The following is a 17,691-nucleotide window of genomic DNA, read 5'->3' as shown; positions in this document are numbered from 1 at the left end:
AAAGTTTCTTTGCCTCCTGCAGAGAAGGAGCAAAGCCGAGCCGAGAGCTGAGCAGGGCTTCCCTGCCTGAGGGGTGCTGCCTGACCTGGCAGCTCGAAGGAGTCCTGGGCATCATGAGCTGCCTGCTGTTCCTCTGGGAGGAAAACAGCCTTGATTCAGAAGCATCTGCCCCTGGGCCCTGTTTTGGGGAGGATAACAACAAAGTGTCTCCCTCTTGAGTTTAGACCAGTATTACTCAAAGAAAATTGATCCTTTTACTAGCTGCTTTGACTCACTTTAGCAAAATCTAAGCAGCAGCTTAAACACAAGTGTTCTGGTGCCAAGGGAACCCAGATGGAGAACAAAACTGGTCAACGTTATGGCAGTGGCCAAATACTGCCCAGAGCAAAGAGACACCAGCCAGGAGAGTGAAACAACAGCCTTGCTAAGGGCAGGGACATTTCAGTGAGCAATATACAGTAAACAATGTTCCTTTAAAATAACTAACGTTCCTTTAAAATAATTAAGTTGAACTGAGAAGCTTCCTCACCTACATTACGGAAATGTTTGCTGGGCACAATGGGCACTATTGATATCAGTCCAGTGTGGGAGTTTCTTTGGCTCTGGCATAAGAAAATGGCCCACATCATAGAGACTTTCTATGTTGACAGAGACCATTTAGGAGAACCCAAGATCATAATTTTATATGGGACCTGTGAAAGGTCAGGGAGCTGAAACATTGATCTTCTCACGGGGAATGTTCTTCCCTGCTGATTCAGAATAGAGCCATGTAAAGGAATTTGATCTTCTTAAGCTGGTGTAAGGTAAAGATGGAACCTGGGCAGAGCCTCAGGGGAAGAGGGAGGGTACATGGCTGAGGCCAGGGCCAGGGCAGGCAGAACTGGGTATATTTCAGCTATCTGAGGAGCAGGATTATTGAAACGTGGGTCCCAAAAGCTTCTGAATTCCCACTACCTAGTAACTCCCTTTGTCAGATAATTAACTCTTCTCCAGCATTTGCTTTGCAGTGATGAGTGGGCTCATGGGGCTCAGCACCATTTGCAACTGTGGCAGTCCTGGGGCAGGCTCTATTTCATCACTGCAACCGAAGTGGGTGTTTTGTTGCTTTCTTTGTTTAAAAATTTAAAAAAAAAAAAAATTCCAGAAAGCATCCTGTTCCCTAAGGGAAGAAGTGGGGGATCTGTAGGGACTGAGCCAGCAAGGCTGGGTTTATCCATGGATCTGGGCAAAGAGGGTCATGCAAATGGCCAGCCAAGTTTTGGGTTTATACCTTCCTTAAGCACAGTGTCCTCTCGACATGAGACAGGGCACGGTGAGTGCTGGGGGGCTTCCTAGCACCCCCAACCCACCTTTGCAAATGAAGGCTGTTGATACCATGCCTGGACCCGTGTGAAGGCACATCACCACAGCAGGACCGCGGGAAACATGTTTTTCAGGAGCCTTACCCAGAGCACTTCGCAGCATTTGGTCTCTTTTTGGCAGCTGTCCTAACCTAATTATAATTAAGTATGTATTAAGCTGGGATGAAGTGGCCTTCGAGTGGCTATAACCTTTTAATAGGGGAACTTGCAGCAAGGCAGCGGGAGCGCGGCTCAGGCTGGGCAGCAAGGCGTCGTATGAGCCCCAGACATGTTGTGTTGAGGATGGGGCCAACAGGTCCTGTTGGAGGAACCTGCTTGTGCCTCCCTCCCGAGGACACAGAGCCCTGGCTCCTCTCTGTCCTGGGGTATGCAGAGACCCTGGTTACGCAGGGCTGCCCATCCCAGCGCAGGGGCAAAGCTCCAGAGCCTTATCTAGGGGCTGTCTCCACACTGCCAGGCATTATCAGTGTCACTAATAGGTGTTGCACCCGTGCAAGGGTCGGCCATGGGGGATGGATGCATCTGAGCGAGCGCAGCCAACGAGCACTACATCTGCCCTGGCACAGCACTCCCTGCACATTGTCCCTGTGCTTTGGGGGGTCTGCACCAGCCCAAACCCATCCAGGAGACCCAGCACAGTGGGTACCAGTGCCCGGCGGCGAGCACCGCCCTGTCTCATCAGGCTCCCTTGCAAGGGCAAAGCAGCTGGGGAGTGCTTGTTTGCCGAGCTGAATTCCTCGCTGTCGACTGCTGCTCAGCGGCACTGTCGCCTGCCTGCAAGCTGATCCCCGCCGCGCTCACCCTGGCATGCCCGAGCACCGGGACTGCCAGCAGGGAGAGGGGCTGAGAAGTGTGAAGTAGGGGAATTGAGGCAATGGTGAGAGAAGGCAAGTGGGTGACTCTGGGTTGGCCTCAGTTTCCCCAGATATTAAGCAGGGGAATGATGCTCGCAGCCTTTATAAAGCTCTTTGCTGTCCGCGGCAGAAAAGGTTGCTATAAACTTATGCCAGGTGGTGGTTGCAGTTCTCATCCCTGCTCCCAGACGCCTTAGTAACAAGGGGTAGGAGGAGGTAAAAGCTTCTTTTTCTGTCCTGGCATGCTAATGCTCCATCCCTACCCTCTATGGCTTCAATAATCCCCTATTGTTTTTCAGTGTTCATCATGTGCTACGAAAAGCAAAACCATTCTCCCAGCACACTGCCTGGTTTTGATTCTGCTGGAAAACAGCCTTATCTCCAGGGTCCTGCCTGTCCCCGTCACCCCGATCGATGCACGCAGACGCTACCCGTCAGAGGATGAATTCCAGCTGTGACCGACTCACATCCATCAAATGCCGCACCAGGACATCACTGCCTGTGTCACTCCTCCCTCCTTCTGTCCCTGAGACAGGTCTCCTTGTCACTTGGTGGCATCGATAGGTGTGTGGTGACAGATACAATCAAATGTTACTGCTGTGACAGTAAATAGATGGTCTAAGCTGTTCCCATGCCACCCCAAAATGCATAGATGAAGGTACACAACCCCGCACTGCGTGAGACCCGGAGAGCATGAAGATATCTGTAACACATCCACCCTTGCTGGCCTCTGACAGACCAGTGGTTTTGGTTTTATAATCGTCTTGTTTAAACACATGAATTTGCAAATCTGAGCCTAGAAACACTGATGAGACCTCAGAGGATTTTCTGAGCATGGAGTGGCTTTACTATAAATGAGAATTAGAGCATCAGGATGAAACTAGCCCCTGGGGCCTGAGGTGGGGAGGATTTAAGGACAGCAGAGTGTTTGTGGGGGTCTCCTGCCTGGAGAGGTCCTGCACTTGCTGTGGTCCTTGCTCAGGGCTACCTGCTGCCCACCCATGTGCCTCCCCTCACCCTGCCTGCTCTGACCCTCCTGTCCTATTGCCCCCAAAGGAGGATTGCCGAGGGGCTGGTCCATGGGGTTTGCTGGATCACCTGGCAGAGCCACCTTTCTAGTATCTTTATAAAAAGCTCCCAAAAGCTGAGTGTTCTCTTGGTGAATGTGATGCAGTTTTGCAGCTCAGGAGAAAAGTTAAATGGTGTTTCCACCAGGGCTTGGGAAAATGCTGTGGTTATGGCTGCTTGCTCCAGGCAGTAAGGTCTCCCTGGGAAAGCCTTGCTGTGGTCACCACCAGCTTGCAGGCAGCTCCTCATTTTGGTGACTGGCTTGCTGAACCCGAACTGGCTCTGGCATCTCTCAGGCATCCTCTACTGCCAGCTTCCCAGTTGGCATATCCACCTTTTTCCACTCCAGGACCTGCAAATCACTATCCACAGGGAGACACGCATTCCTGCCCCGTCCCCTTCCCCTGCCCTTCTTCCAGCCTGGGGTCTGAAGGTAAAAGTAGGCTGGGGGGATCTCTGAAAGGTTTGTGAGGTGCTGTTACTATCACACTTTGCTTTCCCCAAAGCTTTCTTTCACCTACACCCCTCCAGAAAAGCCCTTAAAGCACATGTTTAACATTAGGTATATGGTTGAAGGCATGTTGAAGTCAGTGCAATTTCATGTGCTGGAGTGGGAGCTGAATTCCCAGCATGGGAAGGGCTCACTGCCTGTGGGAGGTTCCCCCAGGATTTTGCATGCCGAGGGCATGTGCTGGGGGCTGTTCAGGAGATGGGCACTGGCATTTCCCTGCCTCCTGCAACCCCTGCATATTCTCAGCCGCTGTCAGGTCAGGTCCTCCCCAGACCTTTGCTGAAAGCATCTGGCTGATGCTGGCATCAGGACTTTGTCCTTCTGGACAAAGCGGGATGGCCCCAAACCTTTCCCATCGAAGACAGCAGTGACCTCAAATGGCATTGCTGTTACCTTGATGTCTCCTTTTACATGTTTTACCTGGCTCTGTGCAGCCAATTCATTCTCTAAGGCAGTCGGAGCTATCTCTGTGCAGCAGAGACCTCCCCTGGCTGGCACAGGCCAGCTCTGCCCTGCTTTGGGCCTCTTACAGTTGGGTTGGATGGGATTGTGTGTCCAGAAGGTGAGATCTCTGTCCCATTTTTGCCATTTACCCGAGAGTGAGATAATCGCTGCCTACAATTACCATTTTCTCCTCTCCGCTAATCTGGGCACATAATTGAGATGCCTGCAGAGGACATTGAGTTTGTCACCTGGATAGGTGACTCTGACACAGCCGATCGGGGCAAATGTCCCTCTCCCGGTTTGGCTTATCCCAAGATGCATCCGCAGTGGATTTGCACGGGGTGGCTATTTTTATTTAAAACAAACCGGAAAAAAAGGCATTCACGCCAAAAAAAACCCGTTGAAACTCACCCTGAGCCCCTGCTGCCATCTACCGGGGTCCCAGCACCGAGCCACCTGCACCAGCCCCGCGGTGGGGATAGGGCCTGCCCGGGGTGGGTGGTCCCTCCAGGGTGCTGGGAAGGGGGGGAAGCCCCCCCCATCCTTACTGTCCTGGATCCGGCCCTCTCCTGCTGCAGGCTCACTTGGGAGCAAAACTACTGGAGAGTCCCAACAGTCCCGGGCATCCCAGCTGAGGAGCTTGGCTGTCCCCTGCTCCTTTGGGCTGGGACTTGCAGAAGTATTTTGGCACCTATATTGGGAAGGCAGAGCCCAGCTCTGGAGGGATGCAGGCACCTGTGGTTTCTACTCATTGATCTGATTTTCAGATTTACACCTGATGCCTTGCTTGTCCATCATAAAATGTGCATCCAAAATGCACCTCTCCCTTTGGGCAACAGGGATGACATGGATGTGGGCATGGCTGGGTGGGTGCTGCCTGAAGGACCTCATGGCTCCCCTGGGTGGCAGGGCTGTGAGCTGGGGAAGAAGCAGAGTCTGCAGATGCTCCTGGCTTACAGCACCCTTTGAATTCTGACACCTCCACATCTGGATGTGTGGGCTGCCCGGGAGTGTGGCCAGCTCCCCCCAGGCCTGGGGGTAGCACAGCACACTGCCAACGTGCAACCAGCTCCAGTGGTTTCCTAGAAGGTTTATTCAGCCCCATCATAACATGGAGCAAGGCCAACTGGTTATGGCCACATCTTCAACCTGCGGTGCTCAGAGCAAGCTCCCAAAGCCAGGCTTTGGCACCTGAAGGCACTGAGGGGTTCACCAGGAGCTGTGATGCTCTGGTATGTGGAAGGAGGTGGTGGCTCTGGAGGCTTGGAGGTGGCTGGGACAGGGGGGTGCTGGGCTGAGGGTCACCATGGTCACAGCCATCACGGTAGCCCACCCCGACTCTCACCGTCTCTCCTCCAGGCTGACCCCAGGAAGGCTGCCGGAGGCAGAGCCCTCCCTGGGGAGGTGTTTTCCAGGGGTGCATGGCCCAGCTGGGTGCAGCCAGGGGCGGCTGAGCTGCCCCCCACCCCGCCTAGCTGTGCTCGGCCCCCCCATCCCTGCAGTTCTCCGGCAGGACACAGGGGGGAAACCTCAGCCCATGCGAAAGCCGCTCCCAGCCCCGGCTCCTTCCCAGGGCTCTGCCCCTTCCCGGTGCCGCCTTGCCCGGCTGGGGGGGGGGGGTCATCCAGAGCAGAAATCGCCCTGCTGCAAAGCACTGGGGAGACGGGGACACCGGGGGCAAGATCTGAAATGTGAGGAACAGGGTATTCCAGCTTCGGGAGAGAGGTTTTTTTCAGGCAAGGTTGGGAGAAGGCCAGCTCTCTGCACGTAAGGGGACTTTTTGCAGCAGCACCTTGCCTCAGGGTGTTATTGAGCAAAGCCTGGATGCAGCTCTTGCAGCAGGCAAAAAAGCAGCAGCTGAGCAGGCACAGCCCGATGTTGGAGCAGCTGAGCATCTTTGCCTGCTAAAGTGTGCTCCTGTGAGAGAGGGCAAATGCCCACCAAGCTGAAAGGAGAGGCATGACGAGAGATTGTGCAAACCAACCTTCTGCTCAGCTTCATGCCGTGGAAGTGTCCCCATGGGGGACGTTGCATCCCATCTGGGGGCTGTGGCTCAAGCTAAGCCAGGTGAGCAAAGGGCTGGGAAACCCAGCAGTGCCGTGGCTGTATGCTCGCGGGAGGACCGAGCCAAGGCAGATGTTTTGACACAAAGAAAAGGTCATCACGGGGAGTGATGAAGTGGTCTTCTCCATAAGCCACCGGCAATAAGACAAGTCATGGGATTTATTAGCATCAGGGAGGTTAGGACTGGCACTGGGAAAGGCTTTCTAGCAATAAGGACAGAGCCATGCTGGCATTGACAGGGATGCTGCAGAGCCCCTGTCCTCAGCAGGCTCCAGAACAGGGCAGACAAATGTCTCTCAGGGATTGCTCCGTAGCAGCTGTGCCTTGGTGCAGGGAATGGTCCCTTGTGGTCCAGCTGCTGCCTCGGTTTCCATCCCAGCCCTGATTTCTGCACCCCTTTCTTGTCCTTTCGTGTTTCTCCTGTAGGAAAAGAGCACCCTGTCCTCTTCTGCAGCTCTGCCTCACCCACTGCCAGCTACGAACTGGGTCCTGGAAAGAGCACTGGCCCCTTGCATAGCAATGCACAGCTCACTTTGAAACCCAAAGCACAGCGTGATGTGGCCATGGGAGCAGGAGGGGTGTGTGGCTCCTTCTCTTACAATTACCGCTATAATTGTTAACATTACAGTGGGGAAATTGTTTTTATTGCATCAAAGTTTTACCCAGAGTTTTACTCATCTTGCTTCTCCCTGTGACAGGCATGGATGGCTTCCAGCAAGCATCCATGTGGCTTTGAGCATGCAAAAGTCAGAGACTAAAACAGAAATGGTCCCATGGGCTGCAGGATGGATCAGCCAGAGTGAGACTTGCTGCATCGCCCTCTCACAGATGGGAAACTGAGGCACGGAGGGCTGAGTGACCTGCTCATGTCCCCCAGGGCATCAGTGGCAGTGTGGGGAGCTGAGTCATGATTCCCAACACCAGGATCAGACCTTCTGTGTGGAAGAAGGCACCTGAGAAAGGAGGTAGAAGAGAGCCAGGAGTTAGTGTGGGTTGGCACCAGGCACCCAAGCCCTTGCATGGGGCAGAAGAACAGAAAACTGCAGATCAGACAAGTGTTTGCCTGCTGAAAGCGTGACAGTGCTGGAGCTCTTCCACCCCAGAGCTGGCCAGCAAACCCTCGGCACTTGGCTGGATCGGGTCATTTAAGGTTATATTTTCTCCTTCTACATGGAAGGCGGAAGGGGAACATCTGGGGTCAGATCTGCCACCACCAAAGTCTATGACCCATTTTCATTTCTCAAGGGTCAGACTCAGGTGGTGTTGAGCAATCTTTTAGTATCCTTTGAGTTGCACCAGAGAAATGAAAAACACAACTCATGGGGGGAACCAGTGAGAAAAAGCAGGTTCTCGTTTCAGTGGATCCTGCTTCCCCTTCCCTCTGAAGCTGTGCAGGCAGAGGGGAGAGGCCACAGAGCCGCTCCGCTGGGGCTGTGAATCTCCGTCATTATGTGAACACGGGGAGAAGTAATGAGCACACCTAGAGCTGTGGCGGCTGAGCCACGGGCACAGCAGCACACGATGGCCTCGGTGTCATGTAAGGACAGTTAGCCATCCTGAATCTGGTGGAAACCCACAGTCTGGACAGCAGCAAAAGCATTCTAGGGAGATGTGCTGGCTGCGGTCTGCAGCTGTTGGCCCATGCCGAGAGCTGATGACTTTATAGCATTTTTGGGGAGCCGAGTTATTAGATTTCCAGTGTGTGGCTTGTCTGAGTCCAGCAAGGACACCCCAGCACATCTCTGCCTGAGAGGGCAGCCCGTAGCCGGCCTGTTTTGCTCTCTTTTCCTGCCATTACCTGGATGATGTTCAGCTGAATCCTGCATCCCTCTGCCTGCTGCATCCCGGGAGATGCTGCTGGGCTTCCGCACAGTTTCTGTGCCTCCTGCCCAGGTCTCCAGACAGCAGCATATCCATGGGTAGGGCAGCGGGCTGGGGTGGATTTGGGGTGGGGGAGAGGTTTCAGGGCAGGCGTGGACTTGCGTGGGGGAATTTGACCTGGCCAAGGGAGATCACAGTCTGCAGAGGGAGAGTTTCTCTGCATGGCCGCTTTTGCAGAGGTGCTGCCAGGGGAGAGAGGACCTTCCACCGGGTTTCCTGCAAAGGGTCAGCAGGGCAAGAGACACAGCGCCTGCCTGCAGAAACCCCGTGGAAACCCACTGCAGGGGATGAAGAAGAAGGGGGAAGGCTCTGTGGGATTTTTTGGGCACTTCCCAGCTCCTGAGCCTGCTGCTCCCCCCTTGTTTAGACATAGGGACCCCATAGCTGGGGGACAGATGAGTGAGGGGCATTGACTGGGGCAACGCAGCAGTGTGAGGGGATTACCCCAGGTAGGCTTTGCTCCACAGCCTCCCAGCATGAGAGGGTGGCCCAGTGAGGAGAGAGCCAGTGTTTGTGCAAATCCCTGGGGAGATGGGAGGTTGCGAAAGGACCTTCCTCCCTGAGGGCTGCAGCACTGGCTCAAACGGCTGGCAGAGAGGCAGGGTCATCGCTGCATCCGCAGCACTCCTTTGGGGCAGCATCCCCAACCCTGCTGTCCCTGAGCGTCCATCCACCGGTTGGATGAGAACCGCTGCTGAAGGGGGTAAAGAAAAAACACCCATCTTTGAAAAGATGCATTTGCAGAAAGTGGTAGTTGCTTGGTTTGTAACCTTACAACATTAAAGCCTTTCCTGGTTTTGCTGTGGAGGATGCGGAGATGGAGAGCAGGAGTTTGTGAGCTCTCCAATGATAAGCTGGGCAATGAGTCTTTACCCGTAGACTTTTTTCTGCCTGGATTTTAAGCATTTTTGTCAACAGGACATTCCTAAGAGAGCTAAATAGTCTGACTGATAGCCATCAAACCCTGAGCAATATCCTTATGTTTGGCCTATAAATACAGAAATCTGTATTGCAAGATTTGAGACAGAACAACCGTCTTCCAGGTATTTATCATAGAAATCTGGAGATACTCCTCTCTGCTAAGCCTGACTCGGCAACATGTTGTTGATTCAGGAAAGTGTGTATGTGTGTGGTACAAATACAGGTTTTAGAAATCTTTTGAGTAGAGAGGAATGGGAACATGACCCTGATAAATTTCCAAGCACCTCTGCAAGTTAGGGGTAAGCCCCATCTTCAGTAGCCAATAAAGAGGTACCTTTGTGCTGATTTGGAGGATGAGGAACCAAAATAGAAGCCGGGCAAAGGGGATTTGGGTTTGTGAGTTCACGTTCCTGGAAATGAAAAAGGATTTGACCAAAGCAGAATGACTGCTCTTGCGGGAAATGTTTACAGCCCACTGGCCCTCATGTGCCCCAGTACCTTTGCATACATCGGAAACCTGATTTGCTTAGAAATGTTCTCTATGGAAATCGCTTTCTATCACCAAAGGGGCTTTGTGCAGCAACTGCTTTGCTCTTCTCCCAGACAAGTGTTTCCATGAGTTGCTTTGGAGTCGCTTGTGGAAAAATTGCAGTTATATTTAAATACTTTCTTTCTAGCCCTGTATCGGCTGTTGAGCATCCTTCGGAGCAGAGGTGGTATCCCCTGGGCATCTGGAAGCAGTGATGCGGCCAGATCTCTGCCCTCTGAATTTGCATTGGTGTGGGCTTTTCTGTCGAGTTAGCTGGAACTTGCAGTTTGGTATTTGGGTCTTTTTATCTTGCCATATCAACTGTGGAAGGACAAACAAGACCAGGTGAGCACGAGGGCAGAGCAGCACTGACAGCTCATGCGTCTCCAGTGCAAAGCTTGTCCATTGGAACCGGCTGGCCTCGTGTTTCCCCTGGCAGAGGGAGTTTACCCCAGGTCAGCATTTTGCATCATGTGCCACTGGCATGTTTACTCTGGTACCAAGAACCCAAAGGTCTAAATAAACATGTCATCAGAGTGCAGCCTCAGCTTCCTCCTCCCCAGCCGGTGCTGGTCGGGCAGCTCAAGGGGAAGGAAGCGAGCTCCGGAGCCGCGCGGCTGAGATGTGCCCAGCAGGTTGCCGGCGTGCTCCGTGGCACTGCGCGGGCTGGAGCTCGTTTAGCTTTGGCATTTCTGTCAGTGTCACTGCAGCCACCCTGAATGCAACCCCACAGCATGGGTGGGAGCGATTTGGGCTGCCTCATCTGCTCTCTGTGCGGCCCCTAAAAGCCACCTAGGATCCCTTCCTGCTGCCCTGCTGTCACCCCGAAGCATGGCAGCGGTGTCCCCAGGATCTCCTGAACTCAAATGAGAAAAACTGAGTGATAAGGATGAGCACAGCGCCCTGCTCCCAGGAGCTCCCATGAGCACGCTGGTGTTGGCAGCCCTCAGTGGTGCCTCCGCTCTGGAGCCCTTTGCCCAAGGTGGCTGCTCCAGCTCGCTAGCTGCCACGCTGCTGTTTGTCATTCTTGTCCCCGCAAGCTGCAGCAGCCTCCTTGGTGGCGGCTGGGGCATGGCACGGCACCTCCCTGCGCTCCTCCGCTTCCTTCCGCCGGCACGAGCCCCCTGAGCCACCATTTTTGGTAACTTCCTCAGGCTGCAGCATACCCCGAGGAGCAAAATAAGCAGCTCACAGGACATCAGGTGGGGAAGGCATGGGATGGGAGGGGACATGCTGCAGCTCCGACACCCAGAGAAGTTTGGCCTCTGCAGATTTAGCCTCTCTGATACTTCCCAATTCCTCTGGTTCAGGGATATGGCTGAAAAGCTGGGTCTGAAACCAGTAGGTGGGAATGGGGCAGAAGGAATGGGAAAGATCAGTTTGGCATCCCAAAACCTGAACCCAGCCTATAAAGCTGGTGTCAAGAGCCCAAGCTGAGAGGAGGCTGTGGCACAAAGCCTGCTCCACCTGAATATTTGGCTATTTTGCAGGGTAGTGCCTTTGGGCAAGTGGCATCACGACATAGACACCAGACTTTCCCCTTCCTGTTATTTTTGCAGCCGGAAGATTTCTTCTGAATCGCTGGTGGCCGCTCAGCTGGTGAAGGTCAAGCCGACATCCACCCTCTGCAGGAGTTTCACCTGGTGCAGCGTGATGCCCCGGCACTGCAGCCGGAGCAGGAGGCAGCTGAAGCTCTGAGCACCGGGTTCCCACGCGGTTTGCACAGCGGGTGGTTGTCTCAATGGGTCACCAATTAAAGGGGATTTTGGCTCTGTCTGGGTTTGCTTTTTTTAAAATTCACTGGAATCTCACTGCGAAACCCACATCTATTTTGGCCCCTGAGCAGCTTTCGAGTCTCGGAGCGTCAGTAGCAGCGGTCACTCTCTTCTGAAAAACTGAAACCCGCAAAGAAACCCCAAGACAGATTCTTGCCCCTGCCCGTGATATCAGCTGGGCTGGATCCGGCCGCAAGACCCGTGCAGCAGCCGGGCCAGCGGGAAGGCGCGGAGGGCAAGTAATTGCCAGCAACCGAGGTGGCACAGGCCCTTTCTCAGGAGCAACCTTGAAGGCAGCAGGAAAAGGCCATTCCCAGGTGCCATCTGAGCAGAAATCAGCAGCCTGTCCCCAGCCTGGTGTCACCCAGCTTGGGCCATGGGTGGCTTTGTGCTGTTGGGGAGGTGCTGAGGGCTTTTCCAGCAGAGATGGGGTAAAGGGCTGCGTAGGGAGGGAAGGAAAACGAGCTCACATAACACACAGGATGGAGGCATGGCGGGAGGGAGAGAAGGATAGGGGAATGGAGAGGTGGATGGCTGGAGGGATGGACAGGTGGACGAATGGAGCGAAGGATGGAATGGTGGATAGAGGGTTGGAAAGGTGCATGGACAGAGGAGAGGTTGATGGAGGGAAGGGTAGGGTGTGGGTGAATAGCAGGATGGTGGGATGGATGGGTGGATGGATGGGAGGTGGATGGATAGAAGAATGGAGGGGTGGATGGACGGATGGATGGAGGGGTGGATGAATGGAAGAGTGAAGGGTGGAAGGGAAAGTGGCGGTTGGGCGGATGGGTGTCAGGATGGACGGATGGAGAGGTGGCTGAGGGGACGGCTAGCTGGATGAACGGTGGTGGGAGGGAGTGATGAATGGATGGAGGGATGGAGGGAGGGCTGGGTGGACGGAGGGATGAAGGGCTGGGTGGCGGGGGTCGGGGTGGACGGCGGGGCGGAGGGGCGGGGGCGGGCCGGGCGGTGCCCGGGGCCGGGCGGCGCACACGTGCGGGGCGGGTCCCGCCGGTGGCCCCGCCCCGCTGCCGCGGGTGCTGCCCGCCGGGGAGCGGAGCGCAGCGCAGCCCGGCGCGGAGCCCGGCGTGGAGCCCGGCGGGGCGCGCCGAGGATGGGCAGGGAGCCCCGGCGGCAGCTGCCCTCCAGGTGGGAGAGCCGCGGGACCGGGACCGCGACCGCGACCGCGACCGCAGCAGCAGCCGCAGCCGCCGCCGCCGTCCCGGTAGCCGGGGGGTGTCCGTGTAACCGGGGCGGGGGGGGCCGTATTACCGGGGTGGCCGTGTGAATGGGGGAGGTGGAAGGCGCTTTGCACACCTGGTGCCTGTGGAGGGGAGGGGGTGCACGAGCAGGGGGTTCCTTATAACCGGGGTGTCCGTGTAACCGAGGAGCCTGTGCACCCAGCGGGCATGGAGGGCCGTGTGGTGGGAGGGCACTGTGCACCAGTGTGCCCGGCGTGGGGGGGGGCTGTGTGTTTTGAGGGGGCTACTTATAAACGGGGTGTCCGAGTAGCAGGAGGGGGAATGAACCTATTGTGATGGGGGGGTCCCATGTAGCCGGGGGCTTCCACTGAAACCCACCAGTGGGGGTGTCACCAGCCCTAGGGTGGGGGGTTTCCCTTGCAACCTTGGAAGGGGGCACCCTGCACCGCGTCTCCCTCGAGGTCCCCTTGCAGCCCAGGGGGTTCCGTGGTCCACCGTGGCCCTGGCCAGGAGGAGCTGGTGTCACCCCGCGGGTGGGGATGGGCCCCGCTGCCGTGACTCATTTCTGGACTGCGTACTTGTTTTCCTCTGTGCCGCCCCACAGAGCTGCTGCTCAGGGCCCAGGTGTGGGGCCCTGCCCGGCCCCAGGGGACCACCCCGCTGTGCCTGGGTCCCCGGGAAATCCCAGGGGCTCTCCAGCACCCGCCTGGAGTTTTGGCCGGGCCGCTGGCGGGGGTGGCAGTGAGTCACTCCATGTCACTGCAGCAGGAGCTCTTTTCCCCAGGCTGGAGGGACCCGAGGGCCGTGAGTCGCCTGTTGCTCCTGTCACCCTCGGCCGGGTCCCCGCAGCCCAAAGGGGCAGAGGTGTAACCCCTGTGAGGGCTCTGCTTTGGCAACAGGACGTGGTTTGGGATGTGACAAGCCCGGCAGCGTGTCATCCCTCCGGCATCGGAGTCTGGACACGCACCAGCCCTGAGATATATGTCCCTGTGCTGCTTCATGCACCAGCCTGTGCTGATAGTTGTGCCTGCAAAGGAGCATCTTCCATCAGGTGCTTCTGTGGTCTTATGGTGTCACCAGTGGCTCCTGTTTAGTGGCCAGCGCCGACTGGAGGGTGCCCAGACCCAGCCTCGCCTCCTGCTACGCTCACTTCTGCAACAACCTCCCCGAAAGGATGTTTAGCTGCTTTGGACGGTGTAAGCCCTAAGGGAGGAAGAGGCTAGGCTGATTCAAATCACTAACGAAAGCGGGAGAAAAGAGATTTCAGACCTTTGTTTTCATGTTTATTAAAATCTCACTGCTGTCACCCCAGCACCCGTTAACTTTGCTAATGGCTTGTTTTCGGTGCTGCTGCTGCTCTCGATGCAGTGAAAACATGCTCAGGCAGCTGGCTGCAGGCTGGTGCTGCTTACCCTGCTGTTGAAGGGGCTGATGCTGAACAGGTGCAATTTATTTAGTTTTTCCATTTAGATTAATTTTCTAAATCTTGGTTTGATGCAGAGCCTGCAAACTCCAGGGATATGCTGGATGTCAACGCTTTAATTTTCATGTGTGTTGGAGCGGTCTGGGTTGGGTTTTTTTTTGCCTTGTTCAGAGCAAAAACTTGGATGGAGTTGCAAATTGTTTCTGAAACATGATTGCAAAGTGTTTTGGAGCTCTGGGTGTTGCTCAGATTAAAGCTTAAACCTAGAAAGAGGCGAAGAAGTGAGAGCCTGGCAGTGGTGGTTCCAGTGGTTACATCCCTCAGTGGCAGCGACTGCGTAAGGTTGGAGGGCTCAGGCGATGGCTGGGTGGGTGATGCACTGTAGGTTTCTGCAGGGAGGCAGCTGGGCAGTGCAGAGCCCGGTCTGCTGCACCGCGAGCCAGGGGTGCGTTTGGTCTGAGGCCAGCTCCAGCCTCACGACATTGTCCTGCCAAATTGAAGTGGGGGGAGCTCACTGCTCTGCCTTCCCCGGCATCGTGTGGCCATCACTCTCCGGCTCCCTGCAGCTCCGCAGCCCAGTTGGGGCGAGAGGAAAGGGGATGAGAAGTGTTGGAGGCTCTTGTACAGAGGGAGAAGCTGTAATGCCAGTGTGCGTTGATTTGGGGTAGGGGGTTAGGGCTCCTCACCAGCAGCCCCGCATCTCTGGTGCTGGAGGATGGTGCAGCTGGCCAGTCCCTCCTCCCCCCTGGAGATCAGGGCACCCCAATTTGGAGAAAAGCAAATCAAAACTGTCACCTTGTGCCTTTTGCCGAACGTGAAAATGAAGATGTCAGTTTTGCACTGAGAAAGAAGAACTGAATCTGGATGAAAGCATTGCCAGAGAGGTACCGTATGCTGCCCCGGCGGGGTGTGCTCCCCATGCTGCAGCAGCTCTTGGGGCTGAGGAATGCCAAATGCGGCAGCAGCTTTGCCGTCAGTGCAGCACTCTGGCCGTGGCAGGGACGGGGCTGTGGCAGCCGCTCAGTGGTGTGGGGACCACTGAGGCCTTGCCACGCTGCAGCTCACCTGGGGTAGTTTCGACTTCTCTTTTTTTGGGTGACCGATGAGCTGTTCCTGGCATGATGGGGCTGCCCATTTTTGCATTATTATTTTGCAAGTGGAAAATTGTGCATGAGTTTGCTGGGGGAGAGCCACTCAAGTGAATGCCCCAAAGTGTTTTTTGAGTGGCAGGAGGCTCCTGCTGCATCTGAACACTGTTCCCATCAGTGCTTTGAACTTGTGCTGGGCAGTAGGTGAAAGGATGGGGAGGGGGGTTGAGGTTCCTATGGAAACTATGACACCCCCCCCCCCAGATGCACTGCAGCCCAGCAGGTCTTCCCTTGCTGCAGCTCTGTGCTTTGCAGGCATGCTCAGCCCGGGCGGTGTTTTGGGTTGGAAATGTCACTCCTGACTGCAGCAGAGGAAAATGTGACCTGTGGATGCAATCCAGGCTCCATAGCTGCTGCTCGTGCTCTTTCCCTCCTCTCTACAAGACTTCCCTTTTGCTTCCCTAAGAGGCTCAGTATTGCGGGACTCCCCATCCTTGCCTTATCTGTCATGGCTGGAGGCGGTGTGGGGACATTTTTGTCACCGGTCCACTGCCAGCCCCTTCCTTGCGAGGCTCCCACCCATCCAAAGCCATCATTGGGGGTCTCCAGGTGACCTCTGCAAACCACCCAAGGTTGCGTCCACCTTGCGCTGTGTGTGTTGGGTCGGGGTTGTTCACCTTCCCAAAAGTGCAGCTGGTGATGTGGCTGTGATAGCACGAGGATACGGTGAGCATCACCCTGTGCTGCAGCCCGGAGGGGTGGACAGGACCTTTCACTAGCACTTGCTGCTGGCACCGAGCCCTCTTCGCCAGCCTCCTGGGTGGGAGCCTGGGGAGCGGCTGCAGCTCCTGAGCGCCTTTCCCAGCATGGAGACCAAAAACCGATGTTCCTGTTTTTTCTGATCTTGTCTTTGGCTGCCAATTAGCACGACATGAGAATTTGTCTCCCCGATGACGCGCCTGTGTGACTCCTCGGATGCTTTAATTGCAGGGTTTTCAACAGCCAGAGTGCGATGAAATGGTAATTGTTGTGATTGTATGTGGTGCGGTAACTGAAAGACACGGCTCTTTGGTGAAGCTTAATTAGGAAATAGGGACACTGTTGGGAATGGCTCTGCGATGCGATTTTCCTAATGAAAGCTACTGAATAGGCGGCCTTGTAATGAAGAACAGACTTGCGAGGGGCACTGCCAATTGCTCTTCTCTAGTGTTAATTTTGTATTTCCTCCCCATTGTTTCCAATACCCTCTTGGAAAAGCTTGAAGATAAAATGCTTTATTTTCTTACGCCTTGTATCCTGTTTGGCAAGCTGTGATTATAGCATGTGCATCTGGAATACATGAGTGGCCAGGCATGAGCTTCTTTAGACTTGTTAATCTCTGATTTCAAGCTCTGCCACAAAAAAAAAAAAAAAAAAAAAAAAAAAAAAAAAAAAAAAAAAAAAAAAGGCAACTTCGGCTTGCGGTCAGATGATCCGCTCCCTCGCCGGCGTGGCGCAGCGGGAGATGCTCAGCTGAGTTCGCAGATGCATAGCTGGGAGAGAGCTGGCTCTGTTGAGTGTGAAGGTGGCGTGATGCTACGGGAAGCGTGGTTTGTTTGGAAACACTGTGGTGGGGTTTCGTGTTCGAGGCTTGGCTGTTTTCGTCTCGGATGTCCTCTCCTTGCAAGCGCGATTGCTGTATTTAACCATAACCTGCCACATCTGAGAGTTCACCAAGGTTCGTGTCTCCTGTTGGTAAGAAAGAGCCCAGAGGCCAGATCCTGCCCGGGGCAGCTGTGTGGTTCAGCACTCCCACCTGTGCTGCACCGTTCCCGTAAGAGGGCTGGCGAGCCCTCCGGTGTGTGCCCGGGGAAGAGCGGGCTCCAGCGTTCCCTCCCCAGCTGTGCCGGGCTGACCAGGCAGTGAAAAGGGCTGCAGATGTTTTTAGCCAACACATGGCCCTCTTGCTGAGTTAAAAGGGGAATGGGAAAACGCTACCTGGCTGGGTGATGTGGTCCTGTGGTGCTGTGACAATTATTAATGACTCTCAGTGCTGCAGGGGGACTGTCTGTGCTTGTAAGAGAGATGGGGATGGGGCTTGGCTTTCCCTCAAATGCTTTGTTTCATTGCCCAAAATTCCCGCAGTGCTTGGGGTGAGAGCAGCTCGAGTGCTCCTAAAATGCTGCCGGTCCTTATTTTGGGGTGGGTTTAAACAGAAGTGAGGAGATCTGGCATGAGCACCTCTTCTGATGGTGGCATCTGGGAATGGAAGGGCATTCTGGAGCATCATCCCCCTGGTCATGCCGCTCACGGCTGCCCAATGCCACTCCGGCTGAGCAGGAAGGACTCAGCTTCAGCCTGATCTTGTGACTGTCCTTAGCAGCTGCTGCAGTAGGGAATTAGTCATCTTTTTTTTATCCTGTGGTAGAAGGTTTTGTGCTGTAACATCAAGGTATTTTCAATATTGTGTTAACATCTGTTGCAATGCAACGCTGTGTGGATGGATGTACGGTTGGTGTGTGCACGCTTTAGGAAAGATGGTGTTGTCTTGAGCTTGCAAAAGTGTTTTTCATCCCTTCCACAAAGGCCCA

General features: G+C 55.0%; 1 protein-coding gene across 3 annotated transcripts in view; it reads left to right on the top strand.

The window, feature by feature from the left end:
- The first annotated feature begins 12,450 nt into the window (after nt 1–12,450).
- Nucleotides 12,451–17,691, top strand: part of PIK3R5 (phosphoinositide-3-kinase regulatory subunit 5) — a 63,477-nt gene continuing 58,236 nt past the window's right edge. For 2 of the 3 annotated variants that reach the window (XM_030015941.1, XM_030015934.1), the window contains exon 1: nt 12,451–12,557. The gene's annotated coding sequence lies outside the window, so the exon portion shown is untranslated. Of the gene's footprint in view, nt 12,558–16,581; nt 16,856–17,691 lie in introns of those variants that run through there. The other variant, XM_030015937.2, reaches the window with a different exon arrangement.

This window comes from Aquila chrysaetos, chromosome 5 (genome assembly GCF_900496995.4).
Source record: "Aquila chrysaetos chrysaetos chromosome 5, bAquChr1.4, whole genome shotgun sequence".
Classification (NCBI taxonomy): Eukaryota; Metazoa; Chordata; class Aves; order Accipitriformes; family Accipitridae; genus Aquila; species Aquila chrysaetos.
This window is presented reverse-complemented; position numbering and strand designations above follow the sequence as displayed.